This window comes from Venturia canescens, chromosome 3 (genome assembly GCF_019457755.1).
Source record: "Venturia canescens isolate UGA chromosome 3, ASM1945775v1, whole genome shotgun sequence".
Taxonomy (NCBI): domain Eukaryota; kingdom Metazoa; phylum Arthropoda; class Insecta; order Hymenoptera; family Ichneumonidae; genus Venturia; species Venturia canescens.
The window spans coordinates 11,693,693-11,711,921 of NC_057423.1; the positions used below are offsets into that span (position 1 = coordinate 11,693,693).

General features: G+C 38.7%; 1 protein-coding gene across 2 annotated transcripts in view; it reads left to right on the plus strand.

The window, feature by feature from the left end:
* LOC122407411 (metabotropic glutamate receptor 2-like) overlaps nucleotides 1-18,229 on the plus strand; it is a 99,200-nt gene that overhangs the window by 30,125 nt on the left and 50,846 nt on the right. The gene's annotated exons all lie outside the window — the stretch shown is intronic.

Below are 18,229 nucleotides of genomic sequence, written 5' to 3' on the forward strand. Positions count from 1 at the left end.
TGCAGCCGTCTCTCTCGCACACACGGTTGCGATATACCGACTGATCCATCCCCTTAAACACATTTTCTCAAACTATTTAGCGGCACTAAATGAAAACGTTTTCTTCATCATACTCCGTTACAATAGAATTTATGAAACTTGGGATAAGGGCAAACGTATTCATAATCGTTTTATCGGGGAATACTCGTACAGCCGAGAGGAATGGACCCTAAAAGTGAAAGTTACGAGTGTCAGATTATGGAATTACATACCTAACCACCTTATCCGTAAAACGCAATCGTACTTCTTCGGACTGGACTCGTGTTGCATGAGAATTTAGTTGTTAAAAAGTCCCTCGCTGGTTCGGACTCAGTGGTGGAAATCCCATCGCTGATCCTACCTACGAGGAACGTTTCCCATAATCGTTTACACAGAAAAATAGTTTCAAGTGAAAAAGACTAAAAGAAAGTGCTGAAATCATGCTCCGCTTGGTCATTAGTCAGAAAAAAGTGATTGGATTCCTCCGTGAAGAATATGACGCCCGTGCTTAAAGAGGATGGAATTGAATACGTCGCTTTCGTTGGGAGTTAATGCAATACTCCAACATCTTTGAAATAAAGGATAAAGAGCATCTTTTCTCCTATTAACATAGTGCCAACAGCAGGTGTGAAATCCAGTCCAGAGATTGAGGCTCATGAAACAACATGATTCGAGGCATTCCACTCGACAACGGAGACGCATCGTACGATTATCAAGCCCTGCTTTGATTGAAGAGGCACAATTCGATTCGATATCAATCAGGCTGATAAAGATGCGACGCTAACCGGATGTCAATTACCGATCGGCTATTAATGACCCATTATTCGTCGCGGCACATGCCGCAAGATTTGGCTCTCCGTCCGAAGTCGTGCAATCATCCCAGAAGCCTAGAAACTTGATGCTGAATCCATAGTCGTACAATTTGCATGAATAGCACGTTTATCATTCGTGGTATGTCTAGAGATTGTGCGAGATAGAGGCAAACAGAGAAGGAGAGAATTGTGTCGGGGATCAGTTTAGCAGATATATATGTTCTGTCGTTCATGATACTGCGATGAGCTTGACGTGTTTTTCTCCTTGCACAGCATCCCTTCCACTCCGAACTGACTTCGTCCTCTGCTTCGATTTTTTTTATTCCTCTTCTCTACAATCTGATTTAGCTTTCCCCTGGAATTTGTTTCACTTTGAACTGAATTGCCTGCGACCCTTCCAAATTGTATTCTTCCTTACTCTACTTCCATTGGGTCTTTTTTCACTTTCGTTTAATCTACTTCGATTGACTTGGATGTAGCCTCGATTTCCTGTTTCTCTGCGACTAAATTAATGGCTTCGTTTTAAATGATGTAACAGGCAACAGGAGAACTCGAAATTTTGTCTTTCGCACAAAGCCTGCCTGAATACTGACCAGTGCCGAGCGATATTAGCCGATATTTTGAAGCATCTGGTATAATAGATGGAAATGCTTCGATCACGAATTCATGCACCGCGATAAACGTGCACAGGCTAAATCAACATTCAAACTCTGTGTCGATCCAAATATTTTTCTCTCTGGTGTATTTCGAAAACTTTCTCATCAATGAACATCAAACGTTCTTTAACGAGCAGACCTGCATACTTCTCGGAACCCCGAAGCCGCGATTTTCACTAATTGCTGTTCTCGATCCAGATTAATGCTTCTTTGATCCCTCTGAATTCAAATTTGTACCAAAAATTCGTGCTCCAGCCCCTCTGAAACTCGACCATTTGAGAGGCGCAATAGAGAAGAAAGATTTCCAACTGTCATCTACCTATCGTTAACATTTAATCCCCATCAGATTATTTCAATGAAGATTTATTGTTGAACAATAATTATATCACCACGTCACTTTCACATCTAGGCCGCCAGCTGAAATAAATAACGAAGAACTTACCACAGATCCTTCGAAAATAGTGATTCATAAATTCTCTACAAAGTTTATATTTCCCGCAGAGCTAGTCAAACAACAATTTCAACAGAAGATACTTCTTTGATGCGCTTTTCGACGATACTTTTACAGTATTTGCGGAATAGTCAACTCCGATAGTCAAGTGCAAAGAGAAAGAAGAAGCAGCAAACTGCGACAAAGTAAACACGTGAAGTGCGAAGTTTCAAGAATCCCCTATAACTGCCGTAGCTCGAGTGTGAAAACGTTAAATCGATCGTTTTCTCCTCCGGAACGTGTCGATTCTCAAAAATGACGGAAGTTGAGGTCTCGCGTGCATAATAGTCTCGTAGGAGATGTTTACGACGAAGCCCTGTGCACCGGGATATGGGATACACAATGTACTAGATGGTGTGATACTAGTGTGCTGTAGGATGAGGAGCTACATGCATGAAACCATGTATATATTTGATATACGGTTGCTTTTACGAAATATCGATAACCAAGATACGTGAGAGTAAAGTGAGGTCGATGTAGAACGACCTAACGAGAATTTCATACCCTTCACAATGTTACAGAGAATCCTTAAGAGACATGCTAGTATAAATATAGAATATACCGATGTTGTACTCCTTGGCAAGAGAACAAAAATGTGAATAATGTTAATGGAAATGATCCGTCACATTTTTCACGTTATCGGCTTTTGTTTTATTTTCCTCGTAGACTAGACATCTGTGGTACAAAAAAAAAACATTTATCCTTTCGAAAAATACCGTGGAATAACAGCGAAGAGACTGCAAGTTCATGGCGACGCCATGCAGATATTGAGATGGATGAAAAAAATGAAACATTTTGTGGACTTGTGACATATTCGTTTAGGGAATCAATTCTGCTTGGTAGCCCATAAAGGCTCTCGGGTCGGATAATTTTCGTGGTTTCAATTTCACCAATATTGTACCTGCTAATCCATTTATACAAGGTTTAATGGGGAGGAGGTTTTGTCATTGATTTCTCAATGGACGAGCCATCCAAGCATGTTATATAGTTTTCCGGACTACAAGTTTCTAATAAGTAGGTGTGATTTACGAGTCGAGATATAGTCAGTTACAAACAAAAGCTGAGGCAGGAGAATCGGACAGAAGCGAGTGTAGACGGTATCGAAGCGCAGGCTGAGGGAAGTGTACTGGAAAAGCTGCTTAAGAATGTGAAATCTGCAATAAAATCACCAGCGAAAGCTCCAACTTTGTCTTCCGAGATTGTAATATCTCTCGCACATCTTAGATATACGACGATGGGAATAATTACGTTTCGACGAATGTGTTTTATATGCTCTTTCGTTGCCAGTCTTCTCCTTCGTGCTATCATCGCTGGCATAATTTGGCTCGGATGTAGAAAAGCTTTATTGAATTCCTGGCGAATATCTTCGAGCCGTAACGTCAGCTCTTTTGCGATCGAAATTTCGAAATTACCATAAAACGCGACGACCTTCGAACGGTTTCGTTTATACACATTTTCAACATAACTCATGGGATCAGGCATTATTCGAAGTTCAAGGTTCCTCGTACGGTCAAATATGGGATAAAACGATTGGGAGAAATAAATTAGAACTAGGCTGAAAAGTTGTTTCTGAAAAACGGAAATTGACGACTAATTCCCCAAGCAAGTCGAATTACTAATCGATTATTAATCGATCTCAATGTCAGAGAAGAATATTTACTCCCAGAGTGCCTCACGACCACCGATAAAAAAAAGTCGTTTGATTCTAAGTTTGAGAATCTCTTCAATCGAACTTTCGGAAGGTACGTTCGGTCTGTTTTTGTATTTGCAAATACGTAATCGAATATTTTATGAGATCTTTCGGTTTAATGGTGCAATAAATTCGAAGCTTACTGCGAAGGGCTCGTGAGTTTTACAGTATCATAAATGGAAGTTTGTGATGAGATACCCGAGACGCAAGGGGATACAGAAAAGAGGAGGCTCTTAGGACACTGGAGAAACCTTTTGCCTTTTTTATGCCACGGTTCGAGAGTAGCTTACATTTACATACAAACTGTATACGTAGTTTAGCAAAAGAAAAATATACACTTCTGGAACTCGCACACTCAAAAAACCCAACTGTACATGGACCCTTCTCAAACAGAAAGGCTGAACCCATATAACTTTACGGAGCATCGAATTACAAGAGTTTCCAACCATTTTGTGTGTCAGTAATATTTTGACGCTCCCTTGCACGCTTTGCTAAAACGGTTCAGCTCCGATACATTTGAGAGTAGCCAGGCACTTGATCTACTACCGCGTGTCGAGATTGGCTGATGCGTGAAACTAACTTTGAGCCAAGGCTCGGGTTACCAGTATCGCGTCAAGCCTTTGAGGTTATGTTTCGATTTTCATTCGACACTAGTTCCCTCCTTTATTCAGCATAGATTCGCTGCGATCGGGGACCATTTCCGTTGATATAGTCAACTCGCATTGTGCGAGGAATAACATCGGATTACCAAAGTCCCAGCTGTAGCGATGAAGAATTTGTGTAAATTGCTAATTAGTCATCAAACGTCGTTGCACGTGAACTTGGTAATTTCAATTGAGAAACTCCGTCAGAAAAATAAAGTGAAAATTGCTTGGTGAAGCAGAGGAAAGTTGTTTTCCAGACATTTAAGCAGTCGAGTGAACGAAGCCGCCAGGGGGAGCCGGTGTAGCGAGAATCGGGCAGAATTTCAAATATTCTATTCGAGAATACAAGTTTTTGAGTGCACAACTTTCATAATTGGTATCAGCCTTCGTGTATGCACATAGGGATCGCTACTAACAGTTTGTACGAGATTCTGTGCACTAACTTCCTCAGGCATCATTATTCTCAGAAAGGTATCCAGTCCTCCGAGAATCGACTTTGACATGCAGGAAGCACGGAGCGAAACCTTGGAATCGCTTTCAGGAAGAGGGTGGTTCGGCTCTACAGATGCTCGAATACTCTTCGCGCGACGAAACGTTGAAAGAAACTCCTCTCAGGAAGATTTCTCGCGGTTGCATAGAAACTTCGATTCATATGCTTCCGACTGGCATGACGAACTCAATGAATGAAGAATCCGGAACAAGAATTCATACTCCAATTGGCAAATGCTCCCTGGAATCGCTCAAGAGTTTTGACAGCTTCAACTTTATCAATTCAGCTGGCTCGTTCTGTGCTCGTCGTTAAAATTTTCCCGTTTGAATAACAAAAATCAAAATGTATTTTATGGCACTATGATTCCAGCATAAAACTCGAGAATGGATAAGAGCTTTTTTATTTCTGCCTTATCGCCGATTGTCTGATGGGAAAATCCGTTCATCCAGATGGGCGAATCGATATGGAAACGCGAATCATTAGAAGTATCAATACCGATTGGGCTCTACGCCCGCACGATGACCATTTACTGGAAATAAATCTTCGGCGTTTGCACCATTTAATCCCTTAACTCGTGGATGAGCTTTATCCCGCATATACGAATAAAGCAAAGAGCTCAGATTGAATCAATACATTTTTTAATCGGGGTTAGCAAATTGAATCCTCGTGAAAAGAACGAAAATGCATGGGATGACGATATCAGAGAAGAAGTTCATTCGGATTATTCCAAACGCCTACGAACTCCATTTGTGAGCTCAATACAGAATTCGTGCAACATATTTATTTCAATTACAATTGGATCGATAATATTTAAATATCGCTTCAATAGTTTATCGTTTCCCGTTAATACGTTAAAAATTCTCGCGAGATAAGTTCGCTAATTCGCAACTTCACACTCAACCTGATGAATTTTCAATATCCCTACCTATACTCGTCGCGTTTATTTACAGCTTCCATCGACGATTGAACGCCGAAGAAACTGGGGAAAGAACTCTCCCGGAAAAACCCATCCCGGTGTACAACTTGGCAAAAACTTTTTCATCGTATAAGACTTTCTCAACTCGTCTACACTGCGCAGATACCAATTTACCGTTTGAGCGAATGGTTAAGTAGTGAACTCTACTAAAAGCTACTGATAATGAATAATTTACTAAACACTATCTCCAAATCCAATCTCAATATCACGGGCAGTAGAATCAAAGCAAAAGGGAAGTGAATTCAGCGTCCATTATACGATCCGAAAAATGTTATTTTCCCACAAAATTCATTAGGAACTGAAGAAATGAAGTCAATCGAACGAGTCTGATGGCTCATAAATTCGTATCTCCTGGATTCAACGTTGGAATATAGATTTTCGGGTTGCTTATCCATTTAGTCAAGTGCAAATTCCCAAAATCGAAGGAGTATAAGAAAAAATCAATAAACATCAAAGTCGTTGACGCAATGTCAAGGAACTTGAACTTCTGCGCAGTGTTTTTGACAGTAAAAGATCGTAGATCAAACAAATAGGGGTAAAACGTGAAGGATGACGATGATGATCATAACGAGGCTGATTTGGGGTAGATTTACCGGTGTGCAAGCGTGAGACTGGAGGTTTGCCAGTCACGCGAGAAAAGTCTCGGCATAAGCCTCTATAGTCGCATAAGCGACTATATATGAGTAAACCCTTTATTGGGAAAACGGGAGTTGAACGATACTGGATGAGAGAAATGCATGGTGTGTCGTGAACCGGAAGAGAGTGAGTGAATGAAGGGTGGGGTGAGAAAAAGTGAGTAGAGTGAGAGACAGAGAGGGGGTTGTATTGAACGAGGTGAAGGGTGGTACGGCGGGGATATGCACGAAGGTGAAAATTACTTGTTGAGAGTTCGTGGATCGAATCCGTTTCCACGGGGTGAATAATTGATCGATACACGAAGGAAATGCATCCGCGAGTTTTTCATCGGTTAATGTATTGAACGTTGAGTCTATAAATCACTGTTCGTTTATCGTATATTTAAGCAGAGAATAAGTTGCAGTGAACTCTCGCGAATCTGTGGAAAGCTCTAATGGACTATCGAGATAATAAATTAACAATTCGGTTGAAGATAAACTTTTTGCTATGCTCAATACTATTTGAAGTTTAACAGTGTGTTTTTGGAAGCAGGCCACAATTTTTTAGGAGAGCTCTGCTGTAGTGAAGACCCTTCAGCCTCGACGTTCCTCGAGAGTAATATGAATATGGATGGAAAGTCGAGATGTATAATCACTTCATTAGCATCTTTTCCTTTATTAGCTCGCCTACGTTTACCGACCTATTTCAGTTCCCTCTTTCTCTCTCTCTCTCTCTCTCTCTCTCTCTCTCTCTCTCTCGCTCTTCTGGTCTCAGTCACGTCAATATCCTCGCACAACAGCTTTTCCTCGAATTTTCATGTCCACCGCTTTTCTCCGCTCGTGTTTGAACCTTCAATTACATCATGAATGGACCACCATCTAAATAAACCTTAAAGCTATGAGTCACGCAAGGGATCCAAATTTTCTCCGGTCTCTCTATATTCGTGCACTTCCGGATAGCCTTACGAAATAAGCTTAAATAATAGATTGTCCCGCGTTATGCCAATGTCACCGTATCAATTATGCGATGCTGCTCGGATTAATTGACTCTTTGACATTTCGGAGATTCACGATGCGATCCCGCACTCGCTCGCGATCATAATTTACGTGACGGAAGTCGCGGAGTGACGTGCCTCATTGCTTAAAATTTGAGCGTTCCATAATACAAATATAAATTGAAGCGAAAATATAATTTAAAAGTATGTATTCGAAATGAAATAGATTCGATGGCTTTTATTGATCATTTGAAAAGTTATGATTGACACTTGTGTAAATATGTCTAAAGCCATTTAGAATAAAAGTTTATTAACCGTGTCGAATATTGGAGGCGCATAAAAATGAACGAAAGTAATGAAAATCGCAAGCCAACGAACTTGATGACGATCAATAGGGTTAACTGAAAATGATTCGGAATAAAAAATAAAATAGAAATGGAATGAAAAAAGTAAAAGTTGGTAAGAGAAAATAAGTGCAGTGCGAACGTATTATAAGCTGGGAGAAGATGATAAGGCTGAGTTTGTTACACCTCAACGAGCAGAGAACGTATCAAACTTTATAAAGAATTGCTTCAGCCACGGACACTTCTCGTCGTTCCAATTTCATCGCCTGAAGTGAAATAATATGTATATAAATGAATATACGTGTACGTATGCGGAAGACGATTGGGTGTTGGAAGCCGAAGTATATCGTACTGGAAAAGGAAAATAATGCCAGGAGTTCACGTGATTTGGTCTAATTTAAAAACCTTTAAGCTCTCTTTTCTGCATGGGGTACTTCAACTTTCTTACGAATATCGTTCCTCGCTTGTGTTTTTGCATGGAATAATTACAAGAAAGAGTGTAAAACTGCCATCACACATGCAACAAAAGCCTTAAGAGAATATTTTTCAATCGCTCCCAATGTTCTTTCTCCTAAAAAAAGTACATAAAACAACAGAAAAAAGACGAGAATTCAATGTGCCAGGATAGAATACGACAGTAAAAAAATGGATTACTCGCTGCATATTCGTTCCACCGTTTTCACGAGTCGCTTAGTGTGCGGCGAAACGGAAATGAATCTCGAGTGTAACTTCACGTGCTTTATAGTTCTCGAGCTGTCCGTATAAAGCTTAAATCCGCCAGGATCAAACGAAACGCGAACAATAATCCGGCCAAGCGTATGAATCGAATGAATATTTATAGACACGTTCCATTTCTACGTAGTTATATGTCAGTTATATTTTCGATACAAACATTCCCTTTCGAAAATTTAACGTAGACACATATCTGAATTTAACTGTCAGCCACCATTCGATCGGATTTATATCGCTTGAAACTTTCATTCGTATAGTCAGATCCGAAATATAGTTCTGTGAGCATCTTCCGCAGAAGTGCAAAATCTAATTTCTCGCAGACGAAAACTGTACGTTCTTCGAAAATTCTGATGAATTAAATTCCATATGAAAGTTGGGGAGAAAAATTGATCTTCTGACGAGTGATCGATGTCGTCGAACCGATCCAACTTTTTCAACATCGATCATGTAATCTGAGACGTTGCCAAACCGATTGGATTCCCATGCGTTTGTGCAGGCTTCCTTCTAATAAACCTGACTCTCTTTATATTTTACCATTCTCTTCAGAATTATAATAAAAATAATTGCCGGGGCGGTTTGCCATAAATCTTGGGAATCACGCGGAGAAGAATTCTGTGGAACGAGCACACAGTTAATTCTCCGATTTATCATAAAACTGGTGTCAAATAATTCTCTCTGTGGGCAAGTAAACGGTCATAACTTGCAACGTTTATCCGAGCCTATTTTATTAAAAAATCGCCTATTTAAGGGTGCAACTTGGGAGGAATCTCATCGTTCTAAATCAGGATCAACTTCCCTTTCCCTCTTCGTGCAAAGGCCTCTAATTAACGGTGTGTAAAAACCTGCGGGCGCTTTCCGGAAAGGGGAAATGAAACTCAAAAAGTTGTTACAGGGATTTAAAAAATAAAAATGCTACAACATCTGGAATTTATCGACTTTACATGGAACAGTTTTGCCCTCGCACATCGGTGCTGTATTTTTTCACCACGCGGCTGTCTCTCGGCCCTCGGCAGTTTACAACAATTTTCTGGCTCAACATAGAGGAACATCAGAAAGTTTGAATGAAACATCATTAACGGTGCGCGCAACATAAAGTCCCAGCAGCTCTATTCGCTCGACCAGTTATTTCTGTTCGTTTCTCGCTTCTGGAACAAAATCGAGGTGGTGCTTTTAACAGTACAACTTTTGGCTCAACGAGTGACACTTCGCGTCAGAGCTTTTTCACTGTGCTCTGCTTAGTAGTAACAATGCATCTTTGAGTATGTGAATTCAGCAAACTTTCGTCGCACACTAGACGTGGATTTTTCCATTCACGCATCAGAGTTCAATGTGAGGAAATAAATTCAGTTGGAGGAGCTCAGTCTTGGAAAGTGAATTTGAACAATGCGAAACGAACTTTCCAAGGACAATCATAATTCGCCACAAGCTTCCACGACATTTTCCCTTAGCTATTTCGATTGAAGGTAGGAAAGTGTGTAACTGACGAGTTATTTGGATTCCTATACGAGCACTTCAATCGCATGTACACCCACAAGCCACAGCATTCGTAATTGAGTAACGCAGTGTGAGAAACTCCTACTGCGTATAGATTCAACATTTGCCACGAGTATATAGTTCGTATTAGCTCACTTTGTGCACTACCTACATTACGTCATAACTCGGGCAGCGTCCTATACTTCAGGAAATTCACAATTCACTGATTGTGAATTCGCAGCTCCCAGCAAAAAGCATCGAGTATTAATTAAGTTGCTTTCATTTTTTTTACGAATTTTCCTAAAATTACATAATTTTGGACCTAGTAATCTCCGCAGTAATTATGTTACCAATTCAATGAGAAACGATGATACCTTTGCACTAGTGAAAATATTTTATGTTGGAAACTGAACTGCGTGCCTAAGTTCGAATTTTTTCGTCAAAAGTTTCATAGTTATCAAAAAAACCAACATTTCTTTAGGACCAAAAGTATTCGTTTGTGATTAAAGGACAGATGAATTTACGAGTTGCAAAAAAGTTTATTGAAATAGCTCATAGATAGATAACTTTGGCAGGATTTATTTATAGAGTTTGCTTTCAATGTCCTTTTTTACATTATCAATTTTTTTAAATTTTATTGTTATATCATATTTAATAATAATTAAAAAATAATCATTAATCATGGATAATAATAATAAAAATTTTATAAATTATATTTATAGAGTATAATGAGAACTTACGAGTTGGAAAAAAGTTGATTGAAAAACTTCATGGATAGATAACTTGGGCAGAATTTATTTATAGAGTTGCGTTAAAAGCGTAGTCGCCCTCAATAGAGTCGTTTAGATTTCACGTGTCTGCGTGTAATTGAAACATTTTTTTTTGCTGCGCCTTGCTCCGAAGGGATCGCAGCGATCCAATATTTCGGGAAAGGATATCTTTTGACGTTGTCTCGATAAGCTCATTTCTCAATATTCTTTTTGTCTCTAGTCTCTACTGTTATTCTATCTCTTCGGATCGTTAATATAAGGATAGTCCCGTAATCCCATTTTTTATATGTGCTTTTCTGTTCGATGTATTTCGTTTATTTTCCGTACAGCATAACAAAGGGCGTCGAGGGTCTTTTTCCTCTTTTTGCTTTAAGAGGTTATTCGTATACCACTCCTTCAAATCTATTAGTATCGTTTAATCCACATAATCCCATATCTCAGGAAACGTCGAAGAGAGCCCCCTTAGCAACCCTTCAAGTTTTTTTTTTTCGAACGTGCTTATCAGGTGAAGGTTGCAGGGGATGAACGAACGTGGCGAGCAAAGAGATAAATCGAATTATTTGAATTCCATTTCGTTCCTTAGCGGGTTCTCGCTACCCGGATGAATAGTCGACGGAGACCTTATCGATCTCGTCCCTTGTGCTCCTTCTTTCTAGTCGACGGAAAAAAACACACACTGTAGGGGGAAGAAATCATTGTTCATAGGCATCCCGATAAGGGTCTTCTCGCCTATCCGACCTTACGAGGATCATCAAGAACCTGCTACAATGCCGGTGATCCTCATATTTTTATCCGCACCTAACGACACACGATATTGAAGCAACGAAATATCTATGGATATCCACGCGATTTAATCAACAGCCACGACCAATAAGCACACTTGACCTCATTAGGGATTCGGGGAATCAGCTCATATTATGAAGGGATATAGTTGACCCTACAATCAAGTTAACCGAGAGGAGGGTGTCGGAAAATCGTTTACACATTCTCCCAAACATCTATTCTGATTTATTATATAATTTAGTTTGGATGAAACTATTTCGGATAACCGCGGATGAAGTAATTTATTCTCAACTTTGGAATTACACATATGCCTCGGTAATCTTATTTATATCTTGAAGATCCCATGTTATTTTTCAAGACCTCAGCATGACCAACCCTCTTCTGAATGATTAAAAAAATACCATCTTCAATGCCGGCTCAGTGAGTTGTAAAAGTTGTAAAATTCAAGGGTATGATGGGAGGTCCTTGTTTTTCATAGATATTGTTCAAGAGGCAACCCTCCGATCAGAAATTACAGGCCGTTGGAAGCAGCCAATCGCGAAGGAAATTTAACGAAGAGAACTCTACGGGCTTCGACATCGTTTAAGAAAAAAACCATACCACCGGATATTTCTTTTATTTATTACTATTATTATTATTTTAAATTTAATTTAATTTAATAAATTAATAATTTGTTATAATATTAATATAATACATATTATAATATTAATAAAAATTAATATATATAAATTAAATAAACAAAAAAAATTAATAAAATTAAATAATAATTGAATAAATTTATTATCGCTTGTCTTATATTTACAATTAATTAATGAATTCTACAAAATGCGCTTGAATATTTGAAAATTTTCAAGCGAAGTGATGTTCTTCAAGGAGTTCCGATGAGCTCGAAGATCTCCCAATTTTTCACAAATTCAAATGAGTCTCTAAACTTTGCTTTGAAAATGATGACCATCGAAATGTTCGATCCATAAACTTTCTACGATGTTTACAGCAAAAATAAACAGGACAAACAGAGTAACACGCAAGCGGGGCTTGCTCATCACTTTTTACTGTACGAAACCGAAGCTTCAGAAAAAAGACAAAACTTTTATTCCATCTTCACTCGTTCAGCTGAGTATAAAGTTTATCAAAGTGAAAGCCCTCCGTCATTTTATTTATATCAATGTTGTTATAAAGCCCTTAATTTTTGAAGTCACTCTAGTTTTCTTAATGTTTTTAAAATTTATTTTCACGTGAAAATAATAAATTATGCTTCTTGTCGCAAAGCTTTCGTAATCTTGACAGCTATTCTTACTAGCACGTATAAGACGAAAAGAATCGACAGCCGCATGAGACAACGAATTCTTCTTCCCACGGGATTGTGTGTCACTAAATAGATACATCAAAGTCATGTATATAGAGTAATAGGGAACGAGGAGGTGAGGTGCAAGTTTTATGGTAACGTGGGAAAGCACTTCCCATTAGAATTCATCCAATTAGAAAGTTGTTCTGCGTGTCACTGAGGCACATTCGTTGCCACTTTGTCTCGTACCGTTAATCTCTTTCTACCCATTATTTTCTCTTCGCCCCTTTGTCTTCTTATACGCGTATACGCAACGGAATAATGCGTGAACTGCTGAATTATCTACTCGTAAGTTCTGTAAATGAGCGAAATCATACTTGAAATATTTCAACTTTCTTTTTATAAAGGGATCAGGAAAATATAAAAAACTGACAACATCGGCATAATATTTTATTGGAACGTGAATTTATGCGTCCAATTAAGCCACGAGTAGTAAATTCTTCGTTCATCGACAAAATAATTGGACTTTTTTCACGAGATTTGTCGCGGCGTGTTACATTTTAGGGAAACGGCAGAGCACAAGCTTACGCGAAACGAGGGGGGATAATGTTGGTTAAACTTCGTGAAATTCCTCCTAAGCTCCGAAGAATTCGTGCTACAAGTTCATGATCATCTTCGGGGCCTTGGAATGATTGGAGCCACACGACTGGAAAGATGGACCAAAGTTTCGTTTTTCGATGAGTTCACCACGAAACAACGAAGACTTTTGGCTGGTAAGAAGAGAACATTGGGTACAGTCACGATGGGAAGTTGGAGTAGAAATTCGTTGGTTTTTTTAACGAGCACCATCTGGGGCAACGACGAAATCTATCAAACTGTTTTTCATCCTATTAAAATTGTTCGTTAAATTGACCTTAATACGATTATCAAAAGTTTTGATGAAACTTTGCTTCATTCAATTCTCACGGGGCAATGATCCGTTGCTGCGAATAATCCTCAAAAAAATGTAGCGACCATCCGTTCTTTCAAAGTACTTTAAACGTATGGATTAAAAGTTGTGAAATTTAGCACAGAGTCTTTATTCATCCAATTAATCTACGGCGGAAGGGACGTGAGATATCGGGAGAGAGAGTTGGAAAGGATCGGGAATATCTTAACTGAATTTGCACCGCAGGATCACTTTCGTCGATAGTTGTCGGCGCGTACAATCTCGAGTTACTTCTCATAGAGTTTCGAGGTTCAATGTGCAACTTGTAAAGTTGAGCGAGGAGACCACCGCGAGGCGGCAGCCAGATTAATCCATTCTAAACTCGCCAGCCAGCACGTAGCAAAGCTGGTCGCTAAGAGACAATATAACCAAACTTAATTAAACTTTAAAGCTTGTATTTAAACTAAATATCTATATGTATTTTGTTTACAGAGTCTGTGCAGAGCAGCGGTTTTACATTGCTGCGACTCGCCTTCGTTCCCTCTTTCTTTTGAGCTTTGAATTTTACACTTCATCCTTAACTTCCAATCAAACTTCCCTTCCCCGTGCATCGTGAGCTTAATCAGGCCCTTTGGAAAACAACTTTGAAATGCCTTTCCCCCATGCATTTAAATGCCTCCGCCACTTTTTTCCTATCAACACGTGTTTTTGGTGTCCACTCTCTCCACATCTTTTGGGTATGCTACGTCAGCCATATGGAAATTAGAAAAGTCGAAAGCCAATGAGCGTTCTTCAGCTTCCAATTTTTTTGGAAGATCACGCGAATCTAATGAAAATCGAAAAATAAAAAATTTGAAAATATGCTATAAATGTACACCTTGCATCTATTTCCGGAATTATTACAGAATCTACCGTCTAATTGTCGAGAAAATAATTAACGAAAATCACATTTTTTGAAGGGTTATACATAGGCTCTTATGGCAGGCACACTCCCTGTGCGACCATTTGAATTTAGTGAAAAAGATCCTCTCAACTCTCAACTTTAAAGAGCCAAAAACAAGAATAAGAAAATAAAATGTTTTTAGAGATCAATCATGTCTTGAGAAAGCCTTGTTACCGGTGAAAATGACTTGAGAATCGAAAAAGAAAAACACTTATTTGAGGTTAACGAGTAATAACGACAAACGGTGGAAGGTTTGACAGCACCATGAGCCAGTTGGTTTAAAATATAGATATAGCATACGCATATAAATAGAAAATGTCTGTTGTCAGATTTTGCTTGACGATTTTGCCACGAAAGTATTTTAACCGCTGCCATTATATCAAACATTTTCTTAATCTCAACAAATAAGTTACACATAATTTTAATAATGCGAGAATAAATTTTAATCGTTCCTTTGATCATCAAAAAAGCGAAAAAAATTTAGTTGCTTTTTTGAATAACAAGTACCGCATGATCTTCCGTTTAAAAACACAAAGGTTAGTCGTCTCATATATTTATAGGCTGGTCCTGTATCGTCACGTGAGGCGTGGGCTGCTTCGACGCGACGAATTTTACGAGCTTGACGACGGCAAACCACCGCTTCCAAACCTCTTTCCTCTCCCGTCCTTTATCTCATGCGTAAGTGATCTTAGGATCACGGCATCTGACAAAAAGCTATCAAGATCACTTGAGTGTACGAGACTTTCGTCGTAAAATAAACCACTTTTTTGAAGCCTAAATGTTTTTGAATATTCACACAGAGTTTATTGGTTTTTAATAACAAAAAAGAAGAAACACGTTTTTTCAATGGTCCTCCAGCCATTGGAACCATAAATAGCTTTTGAAAAGTTGAAATTACGCAGAACAAATATCACAACGTTTCGGCTCCGTTTTGGCCTCTCGCCTTCGTTCAAATTTTTAAAAAATTCTTCCCCTGCTGCCTATTGTTTATTTATATTTTGGTAAACCGATAATGGAGTGGATAATAGAGAAAAAATTGGAAGTACATCATCGAATAAATAATGATTGTACACGGAGAGAAAAAAATAATAAGAATTACCATGCTGCCATGGTATTGGGGTTCTATATCCCCCATTTTGAAGGTTTTTACCAAAAATATTGTAATTTCCAAGTCAATTCTGAATGAAAAATTTTAAATTGCGTATTTTGCTGTGACAAAGATTTAAACTGTGCTATTTTTTCCTAACATAATTCACCAAGTAAACGTTGTAAAATTTATGTTGACTCGATGATGAACTGGCAAGTAGAATTCTCATGCCGTTTTGCTATACTTAGTACTGTTTTCACAATTGAAATTTACAGTTGAACATAGTAAAATTTGAGGAGCTCGAACACAAGCATCGATCATACGCCAAAGTGTTTAGAAATTTGTGGTGAATTTAAAATCTAGCGCCAAGCGCACATAGGTAGGGACAGTCGACTGACCACCGTTTACCCCCTCTTAATTATAGAAATTTAGGAAGATCGTCTCGCTCATGTAGTCAGTTGTCTCTGGGCTAGCAATTATAATACACGAAAATAAAATTATCGTCTTGATATCATATCCATATTGTCTCCTGTCTCTTTTCTTGGCCATCCACGCATCTAAAGAAAAGCTAAGTATATTTGTTTTCTCGTTCGAATAACCAATGATTAACCAAGGGTTCAATTGCAATATAAAAAGAAAAACAGAAATTCCACAAATTTACTAATAAAAACAGAATTTCAAAATAACAGAAAATAACAAGAAATAACAGAAAATAACAGAATTTCATTCGCGATTGTACGATAATATACCGGTACACATGTGTACCGATGTATTTATTCTGACATCACTCATGAATTTTCATCGAGTCGCTTCACAAAAAATGACTATATATGTTCGTAAGAATTAATAAATATTACCGATATAGAACCCTACTTCTACGGCACCATAGTAGTTTTTAGTGAAATTTTCTCTCCGTGTATGGATCATCCTGCTTCTGCTCCTTGTGATTAGGTCACGACCGCTTACGTGCTTCTCACATATTTTCTCTATTCTTGGCTTACACCATTGTCAATTCTTCTCTCCGTTCACATAATACGTTTATTTCCCATCACGATCGAGAAACTCGCGAAGAGTCTTTTGTCTATGAGAGCCCTTTCCAGCCCTCACGTATTTTCAGCTCTCAATGGCTCTTATTTTTTCGCTTATTCGTTCTCCAGCCAGTTCGTCCGTAGGATTCGCTACGCTCAGGCTCCTGCATACACATCGTATAAAATCCATTGTGCAATATATCGATTTGACAATTTTGTGTTTTTTTTTTTAAAATGTTCCCTCTTGACTTCTTTTCATTCGATCAGCGTCTTTCGTATCTAATAAAATACCTCTCGCAACTACCATTCCGTCTCTATTTTCTTTCCCCTGAAATCCCATTTTCCCTCCCACGCTCAAGCGGCATCTTCCTCAATTATCTTTTTTCACTTTTCACCCGAGTTTTCTTTTTCCCTTATTAGCTTAGGAGAGGAAAGTCCTGAACAGGGTACACACCCTCGTAATAATGCAAGAGATCCCGAGTGAATGATGAACCGAGAATCGTAGGCTGCTTCTTGTTTTTTCATCCTCCACCCTCGACACAAAAAAGTGCTCACGTTATTCTCGGGAAACAAGGGTCCCATTTCTTTTGTGAATTCTCTCCATTCTCTCGATGAAAAACAACACACAAATTAAGTAGGGGATCCAGAACAAAACTGCCCCTCTCATTGTCAAGCCTGTAAGAACGAACGAGAATTAATAATCCTGACGAGGGTTGCTAATTGTTGAACGCCCGTGCGGCTTTCAAGGAAGTCCTCTCGGATATCGGTGCAATATCTCGTAGCTCAACCTGCTGTTCCTTTCCAAAATCTATTTAGCCAGCGAGTTTCTAGCCATTTAACGTGAACGAATTGGGCTGAGCCTTTTCGGAGCCATGAGTAAATAGCCTGCTGCTGAAGAATACTGAAAAGTGCCCACTGCGAGGGGGGAGACTTGTTGATTCAGCGGAATTTTTATTCGATCAACAAATCACGGCTAACTAAATGAATTTTCCTAACCCAAACGAGAATCATGTTGATTCAAACACTCAATTTTTTCAGTCAAATAAATATATTTTTCTTTGAAAGTATCGTTGAATCAACGGGTTTTTATTTGTTTGCTACGATTTGGTAGTCCAATAAAAAATTTTGTTGAACTAGCGGAATTTCCTTTTTCTCGTGGTGTATGATTCACTGTTTCTCGATCTTAGCGAGTCTTTGACGAGCAGTCCATTTAATAAAATAATTTGATACTATACCTTCGAAAATTTAATTCACCGCGGATTCTATTGGTGGAACGTAAGAATGGGATAAATCGAGTGGATAAATAAAATATGAATGACTAATCCTATAGATACTTGGCTACGTGTATTGCATGCTGTATAGAAAAGCCACCATTCTCGTGGGATTTAGTTTGAGCTCATAGATACTATAAATTGAGTATCTCTTTCCCATTGAGCAGTTTATTTATATCTATAAATGCGTATAATCGGAC